The sequence below is a fragment of the Acanthochromis polyacanthus genome, chromosome 12, assembly GCF_021347895.1.
Source record: "Acanthochromis polyacanthus isolate Apoly-LR-REF ecotype Palm Island chromosome 12, KAUST_Apoly_ChrSc, whole genome shotgun sequence".
NCBI lineage: Eukaryota > Metazoa > Chordata > Actinopteri > Pomacentridae > Acanthochromis > Acanthochromis polyacanthus.
This window is the reverse complement of record NC_067124.1, coordinates 12,096,544-12,115,365: the sequence shown is the minus strand read 5'-3', so window position 1 is coordinate 12,115,365 and position 18,822 is coordinate 12,096,544. Positions and strand designations below refer to the sequence as shown.

Sequence of the window (18,822 nt, the reverse complement as noted above, 5' to 3'; positions counted from 1 at the left end):
TCAGGATCCTTCAATAGCAGCCGGCTAATTGCTGACCCTAACAGGCCCAATTAGCACTTACAAGCTCGGCGCAGGGGCCCATGGGAGCCGTCTGCACAGACATGGGGACGAGACGTGGCCATCGCTACAGCGTCTGAAGCACAAAGAGCGGCCACGCTGCTGCCGTGCGGCTCCTCTTCTTTCTATCTGCTTGTCTTGGCTTTATTACCCCTGCTGCCTCTCTCTCCATCTCTCTCCATCTCTTTCCATCTTTCACCCATCCTTTAGTCTCCGTCTACCCAGCCGGGCTCTTTGCTGAGGCCCCCAGAGCCCTCCTCAGAGAGATCCCTTGAAGTGCAGGGAATCAGAGGCAGAAGAGCGCTCTGGGAAAGCTGGCTGAGCGAGAAAAAGGGGCTCCAGCGCTGAAGCTGGTATCAAGACAGCAACAAGCGTGTAATCAGCCCTCTTTTAAAGTGGCTTCTCAAAGAGCATGAGGGCTAATGTGCACAACTTAGACTGATATTTTCGATAAAGCCCCACATTTAGTAACTGGCAAACATATCAAGCTGGCTGTTCCCTTTTGAGTGTGAAATGTGATAAAGACATACATCTCCCCACTGATAAGGAAAATGCGGGGAGGAGCTGGAGTGGTTGGCACACAAAAGAGGTTTGTCAAGACACTGGGAGTTTGGTGATTTTACAAGCCATAATTCTTCCACTAAAAGAGAAGAGGGGAAAAAAACGAAGAAAAAAAACTGCAGAGAGGAAGATGATTAACGTGAGCCGGACTGCTCGTCCCTCATCTATTCTGTTATCTTCATTATTTGGAAGGCATTAAAAGAGGCCAGGGATGGCAGCTCGGGGAGAGGGGCTCAGGAGGTGGGGGAAGTTCTATGTGCTGGGATACTAATTACAGTGTCCACTAATAGCGCCTCAAGTAAACCAGGCCAATGCATCTTGCTTGATGAGAACATGCATCAACCAGCTTAATTGAGAGTAAAATGAGGCAGGCGTGCCACAGGACCTATTAATCAACATTGATGAATGAAAGTGTAATTAGATGTGGAAATACAAAAAAAGGGGGGGAAAGGAAAAGCAATCGGTTAACTTAAAGTTAAGGCTACAGTTGTTAACTAACACGTTGCAATATTGTGCACATTAGGCTTTATCTTTCAGACACTGCCCAACTTTTTTCTACCGTGGAAAAATGTATAGGTAAGAATGTGTTTGCTGAGCCATCACTTTGATTACGTAGATATTGTACTTCCCGCACATTAATAGAGAGTATTGCTGCACCTGCAATACAGACTGCACCTGCTGCAAAATACACACTCCAGCCTAATTAGTTTATTCAAAGCAACTCCATCAACTACAGTACTTGATGCATTCTTCTCGCTTCTTCTTCTCCGCGCTGTGATGATCTTTGCTAATATGGTCCACTCCCCGTTGTACCACCGCTGCGACTTCGAGGACCGGATTAAGCAGGTGTGACACCTGAATTTGCTGAAGTATCCGTATGAATAAGGTCCCGTCTGTGGCAGTGCACTGGAGGCAAACAAGCATCATCGTTTTCTTAATTTAACATGATCATGTCAACACTTTCAAGGGTTACTTAATGTCATGAGACTTGGGATCTGCACGTGATGTAGCGTGACATATTCAGCCTTAATCTGTGTTTATTGTTCATCATATTTATCTTGTGTTGCAGCGTTTTCGCTCCCTGACATTGACATTCATTGCCGGTCCTGCGCAGCCCCATGAGCTATGTGAATAAACACAGCAAACACAACACCCTTGAAACGCCATAATCCCTTTTGTTTTGGTGGAGGCTCTTTTCGCTGTGTATGCAAGTGGGAAAGCCTCTCCATCTTTACACACACACACACACACACACACACACACACACACACACACACACACACACATACAAACACACACACGTGCATACACATGGAGACATACAAACAAACTGGCAGGCACAAATCAGCACACACACACACACACACACACACACACACACACACACACACACACACACACACACACACACTTTCCTCTTTCTGCTCACTTTCCCTTTCAAAAGCTCTTATCTATTTATAGACTTTGATATGTAAACCTATGAAATCTTACCTCAGGCGAGACAATCAGGCCTGTTCTTCTTCAATCCGCTGGAATCAAAAGACAGAAAGGGGAACAAAAAAACAGATGAGAAAAGCGAAACACAAAAGAGACACAATGTAAGAAGACTGAGGCAGAGGCCTGGTTATAGTATAGGGTTGATAATTACAGCCAAAGACAAGGCAGATTAGGACAACATTTTCACCAAATGTTTCCTGAAGAGGAGACTGACAGACGAAGCAATGTGTTTTATTTTTGAACCAAATGCTCGCATCTCTTTGCATTACAACAAGCAGGACGGCATTGCTCTGCTGGTGGAGGATCTGTCATGGGATGGTGCTCCCGATATCGGCGACGTGCCATAATGAAGTGGACACTGGGGAAAATAAATGCGGCAGATTTACCAAATTTGGTGAAGGGGAAGTCTAACGCAGCATAGCAGCGTGGGGCATGAGAGGTCAGCTCCATTTTCTTCTTCGCCCACTGACATCATCTAAAATGGCCTGGCTGAAATTAGCCTAACCCCCGGAATGACATATCTCTCCGCATAAGCCGTGTGGACGCAACGAGCGGCTGAACGTGAAATCCAAATCAACACATTGTTTTTACGATGTCAGAAGCAGCCAGGGAATGACCATCACTCTCTGGCTCGGGGATATTTGTTGTCAAAACCGTAGCTTGGCGAGCACTTTGAAATAATCTAATCCGGTGAATCTTGACTCGTTAGGGTCATTATGCAGGCTTGACCTCGTTCTGTAGGGATGGATCTGGGCACAGTGAAGGGGAAGCGCAGGCAGACAGGGCTGTCTGCAGAAACACGTGGAACTTCCTCCGTCAATAAGTGTGACGCATGTTGGCTTCAGAGACGGGTGGCTGCCTGGTGGAAGTAGCACGACACCCGTTGACTTTAAAGCCCTTTATGCCGCCGGCACCAAAGAAGACAACACAGATACAGTCAGTTCTAACAGGGTAGAAAAAAAACATTGCAGGGCTTAAGCGCACTGAACTGCGCTTCTGTCCAAAAAGAAGTCCTGCACTATAACACAGAACACTCCTTACTTCCTAATTACAGAAAACACAAGACAGTAGCTTCTGTATTGTATGTGTAAGTAGCATTATGTGATAATTAAGGTGGATTAGCTTGCATGACATGAACACAATACTGTTAAGCACTGAATAATGAAATACAAGATTGTGATTTTTTTTTTCCATTTGGGGACTGACAGAAGACATGGATTTAGAATAAATTTTACACATGATGCATAACATATGTAATATAAGTTAAAGGTGCATTTTTATAAGGTGGTAATCAGAATATTCCTAAAATCAATATATTGCCAAAAAGAAGAAGTTTTTTTTTTTGTCTGGTGGGATGCATTTAAAAACAATTTATTTAATTAATTAGAGCAATATTTGACACAATAGGCAAAGTTCTTCAATTCAAAATATATTTTGGTTGATGACTGAATCAATAAATAGACATATACATGAGCTTAAACAGCAAAAATGGTAGTATCATGTATATATCATGGTAGAGACTGTGATTTGGTAGAATTGGAGTTTCTACCAGTAGAGATTGTGATCGCAATCTCTACCAGTAGAAACTCCAATCCTACCAGTAGAGATTTGTCAGGGCTAAGGTTAGACTTTTAAGGTTAGGGTCAGGGGTCAGGGCAGGGGTCAGATTTAAAGTTCTATCTCTACTGGCAGAGATTACAATCGCAAACTCTACTGGTAGAGACTCCAATCGCAATCTCTACCGGTAGAGACTCCAATCGCAATCTCTACTGGTAGAAACTCCAATTCTACCAAATCGCAGTCTCTACCCTGACATATATTTATCTGTGCAGCGATTATCAGTGGCAGCTGGTGGTGAAATTTGTTGGGTGGGCTAACAAATGCATAATACCGATTAAATGGTTAACACAGCTGCAAAAGTAACATCACCTATGATACCCACAGTTACATCAATTACAGGTACACTATACTTTTTTAGTGCTCTACATCAACACTCTCTCTCACTCACACAAACACACACACACACCACTACAAAACGTGTTCCAACTGCAACGACTGCCCACAGATAGCTTGCTGCAACTGTCTTATTACAACTGTTTGGCGACATGTAGTGCAAAACACGCCTTCACTACAACGGATGACCTCAGCAAAAACAAGGTGTCACAGTCCTTTGATAGGTCAACATGGGCCTACCTTATTTGAAAAGAAGCTCACATCGACGGCCGATGTGATCCCAGTCTCTTAACTTCCAGCTTTTCCTCCAAAGACATTGAGGAAAATGGACATGAAAGCAAATAATCCACCTTGTTCATGCTAACGCCCGCCATAGCTTAACCTTTTCTTGCTGCGTCAAAGGCCTGTGGGCTGACCGAAGTTAGTCCAAATCCTCAGTAAATCACGGGGTGGGACATGACACCTGTCAATCACTTACAAGAACGAAATGAATGAAAGCGGACTGTATCTGCTGGGGCTGTAAAAAATAAGCCCATTTAGAGATATTCTATGTTTTTCTTTTGACTGATTGGTGCTGTTGCTACCTTTGTTTTCACCTAAACTTAAACCAATCTGTTGTAAGTTATTTGAAAAATAAATTTCTCATCTTTTTTGTGTTGGCCTGGGAGGGTTTAGCCCTGTTAGCCCATTTATACCAGCCATCGATTATATTCAACAGTTTAAGACTTTTTGCAAACTCAAGCACTTTCATGTCTTCTAAATTGGTCTATTATGGGATGGCCACGCCGCTTGCTGGTGCCAGGACTGTCGTAGCTAACATTAGCTCTGGTGCTAATGGCAACATGTTTTACATTGAAGTGATACAGTTGGCTTGAAGTGCTACTGTGAAAAGAAAACTTTTTGTTGCAAGACTTCCGGTAAAAACCACACTTTTATCCAAACTGCCATGTGGAAGATTTTTTTAAAGAAAACTTTTAGCTGAACAAGCTTATTGCAGTCTTGTCTTCCTTCACTGTTCATAGACATATATACGTAGACGCCTCATTGGCTGCGGCCGCCCACTCCAGCGGCATGTCTGCAGGGCGGCCATCTTGGATCGGGGCCACTCGCTCCTACAATGCATTACTTCCATAGAGGAATGATGTGCTTATACAATTAAAGTTGTCATAAATCACTCAATTCTCAAGCAATTTTGACGGGGTTTGCTTGTAACAAACGCCAGACATGCTAGATAGATAGATAGATAGATAGATAGATAGATAGATAGATAGATAGATAGATAGATAGATAGATAGATAGAAAAAACTAACAAAAAAACAAACAGAAAAAACAAATAGAAAATGTTCAGATGTGCTCAGGTTTTTATTGAATTTACATTTACAGCTTTACATTGCATTGGATTACAATTATTATATTTGTATTCTTGTACTACTACTGTATTACTGTTATTGCTATTCATATAATTATCATTATATTCCTATAATATTGTATGATTATTGTTTATTATTTTTTATATTACAGTTACTGGTATTATTATTATGATTATTATTATTACTATTACTTCTATTATTATTATGATTATGATTATGATTATTATTACTACTATTATATTACTCTTACTATTATTACTGCTATTATTACTACTACTACTATTACTATTATCATTATTATTATTATTATTATTACTATTATTACTGCTATTATTACTATTATTTTATAGGTATTATTATTATTACTGTTATTATTACTACTACTATTACTATTATATCATGTGTATAAATCACGTTCTTTGGGAAAGCTTAAACATGTGAGAAAAGTAGCCAGAGATAAAGAATTGTCTACAACAAAAATAATTCCATCATAAATCAGGGCTATTATTAGATCTATCAGATGCCGTATTCTAACCCACCAATTATTGTAGTAAGTCTGTTTTTTTGTCTTTGTAACAGGGTGTTGCTAGGAACGCTAGATTCATAACATCGAATTTTAAACAAAAAATTGTCTCAGATCAGTTATTTCACCGGTAATCAGCTGTGTAATACACAGGATGATGTAGAGATCTGGTTAGATCATGGGTAGAAGCCAGACATGGAGACAATATATTATTCCTTACATACATCTTAATTGTGAAAAGTAATCCCACGAGCTCATGTTTCCTTACAGCGCTCATTAGAGCATCCAGAGGCTGAACAGAAGTCTGGCATCTTTCGCGAAGCTCGTCTGCTGTTTGAATAACTATGCTGGAGTCAGAGGGAGATAGTGTGTAGCTTAAGTGTTGAGTGGCAAAACCAGCATTGTAAAAAATATCCGAGCACCTTGTATAGTAGCTACACGTGTGATGTTTCTAAAAAATCAAACAGTTTGGCAATCGGTTCAAAATTCAGCAAATAATTCCACTTTGAGATTCAGAAGTACCTCTTGCCTCCGTAGATGTCTATCCACCGCTGCCTCTGCTGGCCCCTTTTCAAGATGGCGGCGCTGTAGGCACGCCTCTCTACAGCCTATGAGGCGTCTACGTATATATACTGTTCATCAAGCTTTCTCCTGTGCGTCTTCTTCATGGTTGGTAAACAGACTTTAGGTTTATTAGTGCCACCTACCAGGCTGGAGTGTTCATCAGTGTTACCACTGTGCCAGAAATAAGGGAACTGAAGAATTAAATGCATTATTTTTTTTAACACGTTATTTTTTTCTGTCATTAATCGAAATAAACACTTTAAAGTCACAGCCCTAGTTTTTTTAATTCTTTAGAATATTGTATGAGTATGAGTTGTTTGATCTTAATATTTTTTGTGTAGAGTGTAACAGTAGTATATTTGTGCAGTGCAAACCTCCACTTGCTCTTTGTGCTCAAAAATTTCACTAAATCAGCATGTTTCCAGTGCAAGGACCTTAAGGTGGCCCAGAGGTTTAACATCTTCCAACTGCAAGAGCTGTCCTCGTAGAACCTCTTTCAGGGTTGGAACAAGTCTGAAAAACAATGTCACTGATTGGTTGAATTTAGAGAAGACCACTCATTTTTCTGTCCTATTGATGCACTTATCAAGTTGTGCACTCCCACATCTCCACCCTCACCTTAAAATTCACCGTATAGGCTAATATAATAAACCCTGCACTGCTCTATTTCCTGCTCAAAGAACTGGAGTTGGAGCTGGTAACTACAACAACTAGTTAACATCACAGCCACAACTAAACCAGAAAGGCTGAAGCACTGATGACAGGGCCACTCTTGAAAATATTTGCACCAGTTTGTATATTTAAAATTTGTCTGTCACTTTGAGAGCAACTCTAAATATACTAAAAAAAAGCATATATTCTACAATCTGTAGTGAAATGCATTTTAACAAGTAAAGTTTCCAACATTAAATACTGTATTTGGTGGTAAACAATTGAGTGAAATTCTTACATTAAAATAATACATTACTATTAAACAGTTTGGGGTCACTTAGAAATGTCCTTATTCTTGAAAGAAAAGCTTGTTTTTTTCAATGAACATAACATTAAATGAATAATAAATCCAGTCTAGACATTGTTAATGTGGTGAATGAGTATTCTAGCTGGAAACGACTGATTTTTAATGGAATATCTCCATAGAGGTACAGAGGAAAATTTCCAGCAACCATCACTCCTGTGTTCTAATGCTACATCATGTTAGCTAATGGTTTTCAAAGGCTAATTGATGATTAGAAACCCTTGTGCAATTATGCTAGCACATGACTAAAAGTGTGAGTTTTCACAGAAAACATTAAATTGTCTGGGTGACCCCAAACTTTTGAACGGTAGTGTATGTTCTGTGTATAAAATGTGATGCATGTTATACTTTAAAGTGTCCATTATGAAGAGGAGTTCAAACTAGCAACAGTTTTAATGCATCAAAAATGAGAAGTAATCCAGCAATAAAATATTCTTACTAAATGAGTTATTTTTTTGCACACTTGTATACTGTGGCTCCTGATCTTTGATGATTTAAACACTTCATTAAAGGAAAACTATTATATATGTCTCTTAATGTAAACTGAAAATTTGCAGATAATGCGTCTTTCACAATTGGAGGTAAATATTAATATTGTCCTACAATGATAACTTCCTTGTGTTACATTTGTATTGTCTGATAAATAATCTCTTCCATTTCCTTAGAATCCCTATGAGGACATAAGCAAGCATACTCAAGATTCAGTTTCACATATTTAATTTTTTATTTTAACGTCATTACTTAGCTCCGATAGAAATAAATTATCATGACACAAACAAAACATTCACAACGTCACAAACCAGCCAGACAAACAAGATAAACCATTGATCCGTCTGCTAACACACTGTTGATTTCAGCATCATCTCCATCACTGTACCCTTACATGGCCAAAGGAGGAGGCAATCCTCTCTGCTGTCTCCTTGTGTCTCAGAAATAATAAATACACTTTTTTTTAATGGCTGACTTTATGTTGCTTTTGCAGCAGAGCTGTCGCTTGGGTAGTAACACTAAAGATGCAATCATGGCGGTCGGCGGGTGGAAGATGGACGAGTGAGCGGGACAGGTGGACAGGTGAGATAAGGAGGTTTTGTGAGAGGCAGTCAGGCCTGGATTTGTGTGGCTGTCCGCTGCCGGACGCTTAATAGCTGATGGCAAGCTGCGATTGTGATGAACATTTTAAATCTCTGGTCCAGTTTACCTTGACCTTTTTCCTTCTTCTCTTCTGTTGTATCACATTGCTGGTAGCTCATCTGTTGTGGAGTTAATGTCTTTGTTTCACTGTCAGTGAAGTGGTTTTTACAGGAATCAAAATGATGACATGTTTTAGTGTCTGTATGGCTAGTTGTTCATTTTACAACAATTATTGCTTTTAGAAGGTATTAAAGGGTCAGACCAGCCAGGCTACAAACATATTTTCTCATCTACCTCTACTTGTGTAATTTTAGGTTGGATAAGTTTTGAAATATTCAATTTTTTCCTCCAGGGTGTATTTACAACGGCAGCATCTTTCAGTGGAAACTCACTGCTACTATTCTGGGCAAGCAGTTCCCAAAAATAAAGAATTTCCTCCACTTGTGGCCACTCATCACAGCCAGAGTTAATTTTACACCTGATTGTATTTCAGTTACAGCCATTTCACAAAAATGTATATCATTCCTATCTTATTTTCCTATTGTTACCTGTTATTTGTGGGAGTTGTAGTCAACAAAAGCTCCATCCATCCTTTATCTATGCACTGTTTAATCCTCATCAGGGTCACGGGGGGCTGGAGTCTATCCCAGCTGACTTAGGGAGAAGGCAGGACTGTATATACAGACAAACAATCACACTCACATTCACATCCACAGACAATTTAGAATTATCAATTAACCTCAGCATATATTAGACTGTGGGAAGAAGCTGGAGTGCCTGGAGAAAACCCACGCATGACCAGGGAGAACATGTACACTTCATACAGAAAGCTCCCGGAAAGGCTGTGACGTGAACCGGGGATCTTCTAGCTGCAAAGCAACAGTGCTAACCATCAAGCCAAAAACTAGAAAAACAAAAAATACACTTCTGTCCCAGTTCTTGTCCGTGAAGTTTCATTCTGTCACACATTTGTAATTTTCATGTGTTTGAAGCATTTTTAAGTAAAAATATTATTCCTGAAACATACTTATTTGTTCTGAAAGCAGTGCAAATGATCGCCAGCTGCATACATGAAAAGCACTTGTCAGTGTTACATTAGTGCACATTCCTGTCTCCCAGTTATAATGTTCCTATACAACTAAACTTCATTCTCAATACTGTTTTTAGGGAACTGTATTTTCTGCCAGATTACATGTGTTTGTGACATATCACAAACATGCATCAAATCAAGATAATTTGCATTTTATTTTATTGTTTCACCATCACACCTCCTCAACCAACCAGTCACATACTGGATGAGGCAGAACTTGTTACCATTTATTGTACTTCAACCCAAACTGTGCTATTTTCTCGAAACCTAACCAAATAGATGTGGTGCATAAACGTAACTAACCTTTTAGCAGGTAGTAATTAGAGTGAAAGCCTTTCCTACTACTTCATGCATGATATGAAATATAAAATTACAATTCTGGTAATCTGTGAATGAGATTTAGAGTGAAGTAATGTAGTTTTTTTAATGACCACCCTAATGTTGGTCTTATGACAAGTCAAACTGCTGAAAAAACAATATTTTGGGGTTTCAGAGGAAACTGCTTCATGAAACAGGAGCTCAGCTTGTATGTTTTATTTGTCAGATGATGCAGGCTGTTTGCACGAAAACAATAATTAGCTCATTGGTCCATCTTTCACACATAATCTACAAAACACACTGTCAACGCTCTGCATAAAGAGCAATTCTCTCAAAGAAACTGGTGCCAGTGAACCAGCTATGAACAGCAATCAGCTCCATTTTTAAAATAAATCAGCTGTACTACCAACAAATAATTAATTACCTCATGTTGAGTTCATAAAACCTTTCTCATTTCCCAGAATAAATGTTTGCTGTCACTTAAGCATTTCCTTTTATAAGTTTCCTGTAGACCACAGGTTGTGCTCTGGTTTACATTTATGACTGTATCAACAGCGGAAGTACATGATAATAAGCAGCTACAGCATCTGTGGCTGATCTGATAAAAGAAAGAGAGAAACAAACTTTATCTAAAAAAAAAAAAAAATCCAGAGAGAAGAAGATAACAGTATTGGACACAGGCCACACTATTTGATTGAAGTGTCTTTGAAATGCAGAGTAATTTATCCTAAGAATGAGGATGGAGAAACCAACCAAAAACAGCATGGGTTTAAGTGAAATTAGAATACTTCACGTCATGTGAAACTGCTGCTACAAGTGGGGCATAAAAAATGGTGTACAGGGAATCTAAAATGCATAGCAGGTCTGTACATTTCCATTCCATACCACTCAATCTCTCACTGTTTAGCCTCTCTGAGAGAGATCGATGCTCTCTGGCCCGTTCTTTCATGAAAGAGTCATCCCTTTGTTTTCTATTGCTGGCGGATTTGAGCGAAGTTTGATGGATGTGGGTGGACTTGTCACATGTGGGTGTGTTATCTCTTTGTTGTGTGAAATGGAGACAAAAGAAGAGGAGTGGATGAGAAGACTGTGATTTTTATCTCTGAAGTGCAAAAATGTTTCTCAGCGCAACACGGGAGGGAGTGGGAGAGAGATTAGAGCTGTTGAGGAACAAAAATAGATTGATCAGATAGCATGATAAGAATAACGAAGGGCTTTGTTTGTTAATTCTCATTGGAGTTTTTTTTCTCTTTCTGTTGTGTTTAACATTTCCCTGATCCTCCCTTTTGTTTTTCCGTAGCATTCTGTTATTTCAGTGGTAAATATGGAAACGTCTGTATTTACACCTTGTAGTAATTAGGCTCCTCGCCTCCATAGATTAAAAAATAACCTAATTAGGAATATTTTTGTTTTGCTTGGCTCCACACCTGTGCTGCAGCCGGTATGTGTGTCTGAGTGTGTGTGACGCTCATTGTGAGGTTGGGTGCTGCCCTCCAGGGTGGAGGTTCGCCCGCCTGGTGTGTGTTTGCAGCTCCAGGGCGTCCGTGACTCACTAAAGGGAGTCAGACATGGCCTCCCAGGCTGCCGGGACCAGGCCAGGAACACACCCCGGATTTACCTGCACTTAATCCCCACAGAGAGGTCAGGTCTGTGTGCCTGCTAAATCTCCTCTCTCATGTGGAAGAAAACACCTGCGATCCATTTACTTCTGAGAACCCATGTTCTTAAAGAGGCCCCGCGGGAACCCAAAAACATGTGTGTAAAGGAGGGGAATGTTTGTTTGTGTTTGTGCATGCTTATAATAAAAAGGCTAAGCTATATGTGGATGTGGATGTGGATGCGTGTTGTGTGAAGATATGACTGCGCATTTCAGTGGGAAAGAAAGCAAGACTTGATGTATCTCAGCAGACAGCTCAAATTACTTTTATGACTTTACTCTATCATCCTGAATTTGCCAGTGCGAGTCTTCTGTTTTCCTCTAACCATGTAACCTTTTACTCAAATCTGACAGATGTGGAAGTAATGATGCCTTCTACAAGCGAGGCCTCGTAGTCTACAGACCCACATCTCCAAAGGCGCTAACACTACCTGAGGGCTCTGATAGAGATGATTTCAATTCTCCTCAGCCGTTTAATGATGGATGAACCTGCAGCTGCAGGAACATTTGACAAGCCGCTGTCAGCTGTGACAACCGCGGCTGAGTGAATGAAGGAAGGAAGGAAGGTAGGAAGGAGCAGATACACACACAACGATGTGCAGACAGACCACAGATGATGGCAGATGGAGTGAAGGGGGGATTGTAAAAAGATCGCCGTTCAATCTGTGGCATTGACAATATGGTGTCAGCCCCTCGCTGGGGAGACGTGACAGGCTGGCAGGTGGGCTGCTGCTGTCTGTGTCACTGACTGGGAGATCAGGGCCGACATGCAGAGATTCCTGCAACCCAGACTCCAGGTTCTGAAGCTTATGATTGCAGCCGAGGCTACGGTGACACATGAACTCACAGTGGTATGCGCAGTCGTGCACACACACTGACACACTTGTGCACATACACTCTCCGCGGGTGTAAAGTTACATCGCCGATCGCTAATTACCACCGTAGTGCCAGCATTCGGAGCTGGGGCTCCAAATTACACGGCTCAACCACAACAAGGGCGATGTGCCCAGCAGTCATTTGTCAGACTAATTATTTGTCTTGGGCTTGTAATTGCAGTGAGAACAGGTACTCAGGTAATTGTGTGGTAAGCTGCAATGTTAAGTGATGCTTTCCCTCCATTTCCAGGTGAGATGAAAGGAGTAAAGATTGCAGTGCTGAAATACGCGGTTCAATCTGGCCTACCAGTCAGACAGTCTAAAAGTATATGCCATGAGTGAGTCTCAGCTTTTTCAGATGAGGAGAACAGCACCTTGATGTTAGGATCATCAGCACCGGTAATGGTTCTTTCCATTACACTGGCTACTTCCTAAATATATGTAAATAATCAAGTCCCTGGTGTACGCCGCATAATAAGTTCATTAATCACAATCCACGGTCAGTGAAGGTAAAATACTATGGATGTGCAAAGCAGAATAGTTAAAATCAGTCGAAGTCTCATATCTGTGAGCAATATTTGTGGTAATTCAAAGGAGCACATTTCCACTTTATGCAGTATTATGCTCAGCATACAAATAAAAACACACAGGCTGCTGTCATTTGCAATGATGTTTGGCTCAGTAACACTGTCACCTATCATCATAATTATGACTATGCTCTCTCATATTCTTATTTTTAAATGAGCGTCCCATGATTCCTCACAGAGGTTACACAGGGCCGACTGGACATGATGTCAGGTTGAATATTATAATGAGCAAAAAATAAATAACTCATCGAGAAGCATAAACAGAGGAATTTTTGTATTTGCCCTGAATCCAATAGTGGCCCTCCCGCTGTCTGCGAGACTTGTCTGATCTGGACAATGGTCACCGGATTCCTCTGTGTCGCTTCATGACGAGCAAATCAGTCTCACCACGTGACTGTCTCCGGCCATCTTGTAGCGCTGCTCCTGTGCACAATATCGCCCAGGGGCCTCCTCGTTCTTTTGTGTTAGGGAGCACACAAGCGTTTGAAAAGGATCCATAACTATCAGCGACAGCCGGGGCCGAGCATGGCCGGCCTCACGCAGAAAAGGCCACTTCTACATGAAAAGGTACAGACATAACAAAGTCTTCTACCTCCCCTTACCTTATTTTAATGGGGTGCGTGGCCTGGTCACGTCTTCTTCATGTGCGTTGGGGCAAAAAAAAATGTCAGCTGTGTCATTAATATCAACAGGCACGCTAACGGTCCCTTTTGATATTAAACAAAATGTTCTCTCTCATGAACAGAATGTGTTTGGGTGTCCGTCAGCATTCAGACACCACCTTTAGCTTCCACTCCAGGATTAAGTGTTTTGCAGCTCAACACAGTCACCGTCTGTGTAATGTGCGTGATCAGTGTGTCTGTGGAGGATGAGAATAAGGAGTAGGCGTGTTTTTTTTTCTCTTTCTTCCTCCTTTTTTCTCTCTCCCCTTCTCTCTTTCTTTCTCTCCTCACGGTGGAGACACCACGGTGCCATCTGCTTTGCATTTGTTTAACAAAGATTTATTGTGCAGCAAGACACTAATCCAAAACACACACACTCGCACACACATATCTCGCCTTCTTCTCGTCACAGGCCGCGAAGAAAAAAAAAGTGAGGGATGTGGGATTGGAAACGCTTGGCGCTCTCTTTGTCAACTCTCACTCTGACGAGAGGAGAGAGAGCCGGCTGGCACACAGAGGTAGGAATGCCAATTATGGCCTCCTCTGCCTCCATGTGGCACACACCAACACGCCGATTTGGAGCTACAATTATAAACTTGTCATACACGTGTTTATGGTGAGGTGGAAGCATAAAAGTGCGCGACTTTGAGCAAAAAAATATAAAAGATGAAATCAAAGCAGGGATGCGGTGACAGGATTCACTTGTAATGTGGCGCAGAAGGTGTTACACACTTCAGCATCAAACGTGTTTCAGTAGGCAAGGATTATCTTCTCCTCATAAAGAGAAAACAGGTCAAAGTGGCTCTCAAGAACAGCTCTTATCATGTCAGCTTGGGAAGCGGGGCGATGTAGCCTGGCGTGTTACTCCTCTCTGTCCTGTCCAGGTGAACTCTCGTATCCGCTGACTCCTCCTGCCCTCTTTGTCACCCTCATGCCAGGTAGAGAAGCGGGGTCCTGGGGGCAGCAACTGTACGCTCCTTCGACTGGAAAAGGCCACCGCACAGGCTCGGTAGGGCCCCTCAGAGACGACAGAGAGGTTAGAGGCCCCTAGGATGCGGCGGTGTAGAGCCTGTCGAGCCTCTTCTGAAACACTCGTCAGCATGTTACCCCACTCTAAGAGAGGGCCGGGGGTCCCCATCTGCCAACTGGTACTACCAGGGTGTTCATCATTTAGGGGCTAAACACCGAGAGACACAACCATACACACCGAGCAGGCACATATGAGCATGTGTTCTTATGTATATGCACTTGTACAAGCTGAATCAACACACTCGCTTGCAAAACACACACACGCATCCTCAGTCAGGATGTATCCCAGAACCCCTATCCAGTGCCAGTGTTCAGTGCTGAGCCCTCCAACCTCAGGGTGAAGCCCCTGCCAGTTCACCTGCCAGGGCTGGACAAGCAGAGCACTTAGCGCCCCGGAAAGGCCACCCTCACCCCCACCCGTCCACACCCACTGCGTTACTCAGGGTCAAGGAGGCTTCACCCACGCTCCCTATTCCCTCTCTGCCAAGCGTCGCCCCGTGTCACCCATGTGCAAGCCTCAACAACCCACATTCTTTAAGCCCCTCGCAGTGCAAACGCTACATTTGTAAGAGGTTACTCCCAGCAGCTTCTTGTCTCATTTGCAGTGACATGTTAAAGAGTACTTCTCTAGGACTGAATTGGTATGTTGCACAGTCAAATCTCAAGGAAAAATTCTGTTTTAAAAAAATGTCATCAGCACAATATTATAATCATTATTACGCTCTCTGAGAACTTGTCACTCATCGTAACATAAATTTGCATCATAAGACAACATGCTAATTTCATTAAAATTTTAAGGGATCAAAACATGCACAGCAGAATGTTAAATCAGCTGTCAAAAGCTTATGTTTTGACTAAATTAATGGTAATGTGTGTGTTTTACAGTTTAAAAAAAGGAGGATTACAATAATCAAAAGGCTCAATCCGCATGGTTTTTTGAGCCAGAATTCATTACTTTGATTGTGGTATTTATTGCCTTGAGAAAGAATGTCTCTGCTTCTCCCCTGTGCTAAATGAACCTGTTGTTGTTGTGTGCTGCATGCTGTGCAACGTTGCATCGCAGAGAAGAAAGCCTGTGACTGAAAAGAAGAGACATGAATGAAGAAAAGGACTGAGACAAAAAAAAAGACATCCACCCTGGGAATGCAAGCAAACAAGAGGATGCGGCCACTTTTTCTCATGACCCCTTCGTTCGAAAAAAAAAACACTCTTTTTCTTCTTCTTTTTGTGTTGTTATTGTCCAGAGCTTTGTAAATGTCAGTCACTTTGAGCGAGAAGTTTGTTTGCATGAAAATTTTGACCTGGTTAATTGGGGATGCACTGTACAGTTACACAAAAGTATGGCTGATGTATACAGTTACAATAAATAGTAAATTCATATTTATGCTTGTATGGATTTAGTTGAGACTTATCTTGAAGGTTACAGGTTAGTACTTTTGGTGATTTTCTACTTTTTTTCATAACTTCTTAATCCTCTGGACCTCAAAAACCAGCTGTTACTTGTTGTTGTTTTTAAATGTCATAATCACAAGATTTATCATGGCAGGAAATTGTAAAAAATAAAAAAAGAAAGGCTTATTATTTTTCTGCTTTGTGTGTATCATGTCTAACACAGTTCATTGGATTCAATGTAAAGTAGCCAAATATATGCTTAAAATTACAACATTTTACCAAAATCACTTTATTATAGAAGACATTTCTACAAAAGAAAACAGCAAAAATAATCTCCTTGCACCAGATCCTGCAAAAACTAAGAATTCTACACTTCTCAGTCCAACAGAGACTCAGCTGCAACCTATGATCATGTGAAAAAAAAACCCTGAGACTTACTGGCTGAGCTGCAAGTTGTGTGTGTGTGTGCTGAAAAAGAGAGGCGATAAAGGAAAATAAAGCTGATCAATGAAAAAATGCAGCATGATTCACAAGTGGTATACGGTGGAGTAGGTTGTTGGAAGATGCATTCAGCATAGAGAAATATCTTTCTTGAGTTGATGTACAGAGCGGTGTTGAAAAATAGTATGTAGAGGTCTGGGAAGCATGTAGAGCCCCCATTTGCACATATTAATTCCAGGTTCTCTCAGTTTCTGTAAAATTAATATTCAAAGAAATTCAGCTTTTGTTTTTGTGATTTATGGCATTATAATGTATCATACTGCACAGAGGACATTTCTGAGTTCTATATTCTTCTAGACATGGCTGTACTGAGGTGCACGACTTTATAATGCAGTGAAAAATGAGGTTACGGTAAGTAGAAATGTGACAGGAACAAAAATAAACCAGAAACTGTATGGATTCCAGAGGGTTGAAATAGACAAGCTTTTATTTAGAACTTATACAGATACAAATGTGAATAGGATGCATTCTGACAAAAAGTTGACAGCTTCTTTCTTTCTTTATTTTCTCTTTCCAAATTCTAGCTGTGCAATGTTTCTTCTAGTTGTATTGCGTCTCCTTTCTCCAAGTACGTGTACACTTCTTTCCTCTTAAATTCAGTACTTTGGAATAGTTTGAGCAATAGTTCACCATTCTGGGAAACACACTTAATCACTTTTTCTCCACAGAGACGAGAAGATTGATGCCACTCGGTAAATATGAGGCTACGGCCACCTGCTGAAAAGCCTTAGTTTAGCACAAAACTGGAAACAATGGGAGTCACTGTTGTTGTCACTGCGAGGTTGCCAGGCAACCAGCAGAGATGCCAGGAAGTTGTTGGTTGCTGGCAGGCAGATTTTCTTTTTTTTACCTTTGAACAGAGTTGGGCTAACCATGTCCTGGCTTTATGCTAAGCTACGCGAACTAGCTGGTGCTCTATTTTTATATCCAGTCATCTGACTCTGCATAAACCAAAAAGTTGCATTTCCCAAAATGTCTAAATGCACCTTTAGGTTTGTCAAGGTATGTGTGTAGCAGAGCTTGTGTGAGTGGGAGTGGGTTTATGTGTGTGACATGAGTAGGGGTCCGTAGATTCAGAGGGGCAGATTGAGGATGGTGATCGCCGTTGGGAATAAAGTGTTGCAGTGACAGGTGGTGCTGCACTGATGCACCAGGACTGTCTTCCAGGGGTAAGATGTCAAATAGGTGCTTGTCTGGCTAGAAAGAGCCAGTAGCCATCTTTTTCCTCTGCCCCTTTCTTTGATCCGTCGTCCTACAGGTGTTTGATGGTTTGTGGGCGGCAGCACACTAAGCTCTCCTCAAATGACGTCCTGCAGTGCTGAGAAAAGACAGAGGCATTCTGGTTGATGTAGTTAGACATTGCTCCGCAGTGACTCGTTGATATGGTGGCCAGCGTAGAGGAGCGTAGGAAGAACATCCTGTGTTGGGCCTCCTTAATTACATTGGAGATGTTTGCATCCTATTTAATGACGTTGCAGATGGTGATCCCCAGGAACCTGAATGACTCCCCTGTGTTCGCAGTAGTGCCATTTGTGCCTGTGGGTTCTCATGGACGTCAATCATCACCTCCACCATCTGGATGGTATTAAGCTAAAGATTGCTGATTGCACATGAAGACACTTTTCTGGCTTCCTCTTAGTGTGTTTGGGCTTTCTAATATGGAGTTAAACTTGAGGAAATTCACTGATGATAAAAGGAACAGCACTTAGGAATTTTGTACAAAATATACACTACCGTTCAAAAGTTTGGGGTCACCCAGGCAATTACATGAAAACTCACTTTTATTCAAGTGCTAATACAATTGTACTAGGGTTTTCTAATCATCAATCAGCCTTTCAACACCATTAGCTAATACAATGTAGCATTAGAACACGGGAGTGATGGTTGCTGGAAATGTTCCTCTGTACCCCTATGGAGATATTCCATTAAAAATCAGCTGTTTCCAGCTAGAAGAGTCATTTACCACATTAACAATGTCTACACTGAATTTTGATTTATTTATTGTTATTTTCATTGAAAAAAATGCTTTTCTTAAAAAAA

General features: G+C 41.2%; 1 long non-coding RNA gene across 1 annotated transcript; it reads right to left on the bottom strand.

The window, feature by feature from the left end:
* Positions 1 to 1,129: 1,129 nt before the first annotated feature.
* Positions 1,130 to 14,550, bottom strand: LOC127536561 (uncharacterized). The gene is made up of 3 exons (XR_007945596.1): positions 13,801 to 14,550; positions 2,110 to 2,147; positions 1,130 to 1,524 (listed from the first exon to the last, which is right to left on the bottom strand). It is a non-coding gene; the product is annotated as an uncharacterized LOC127536561 (long non-coding RNA).
* Between the last annotated feature and the right edge of the window lie 4,272 nt (positions 14,551 to 18,822).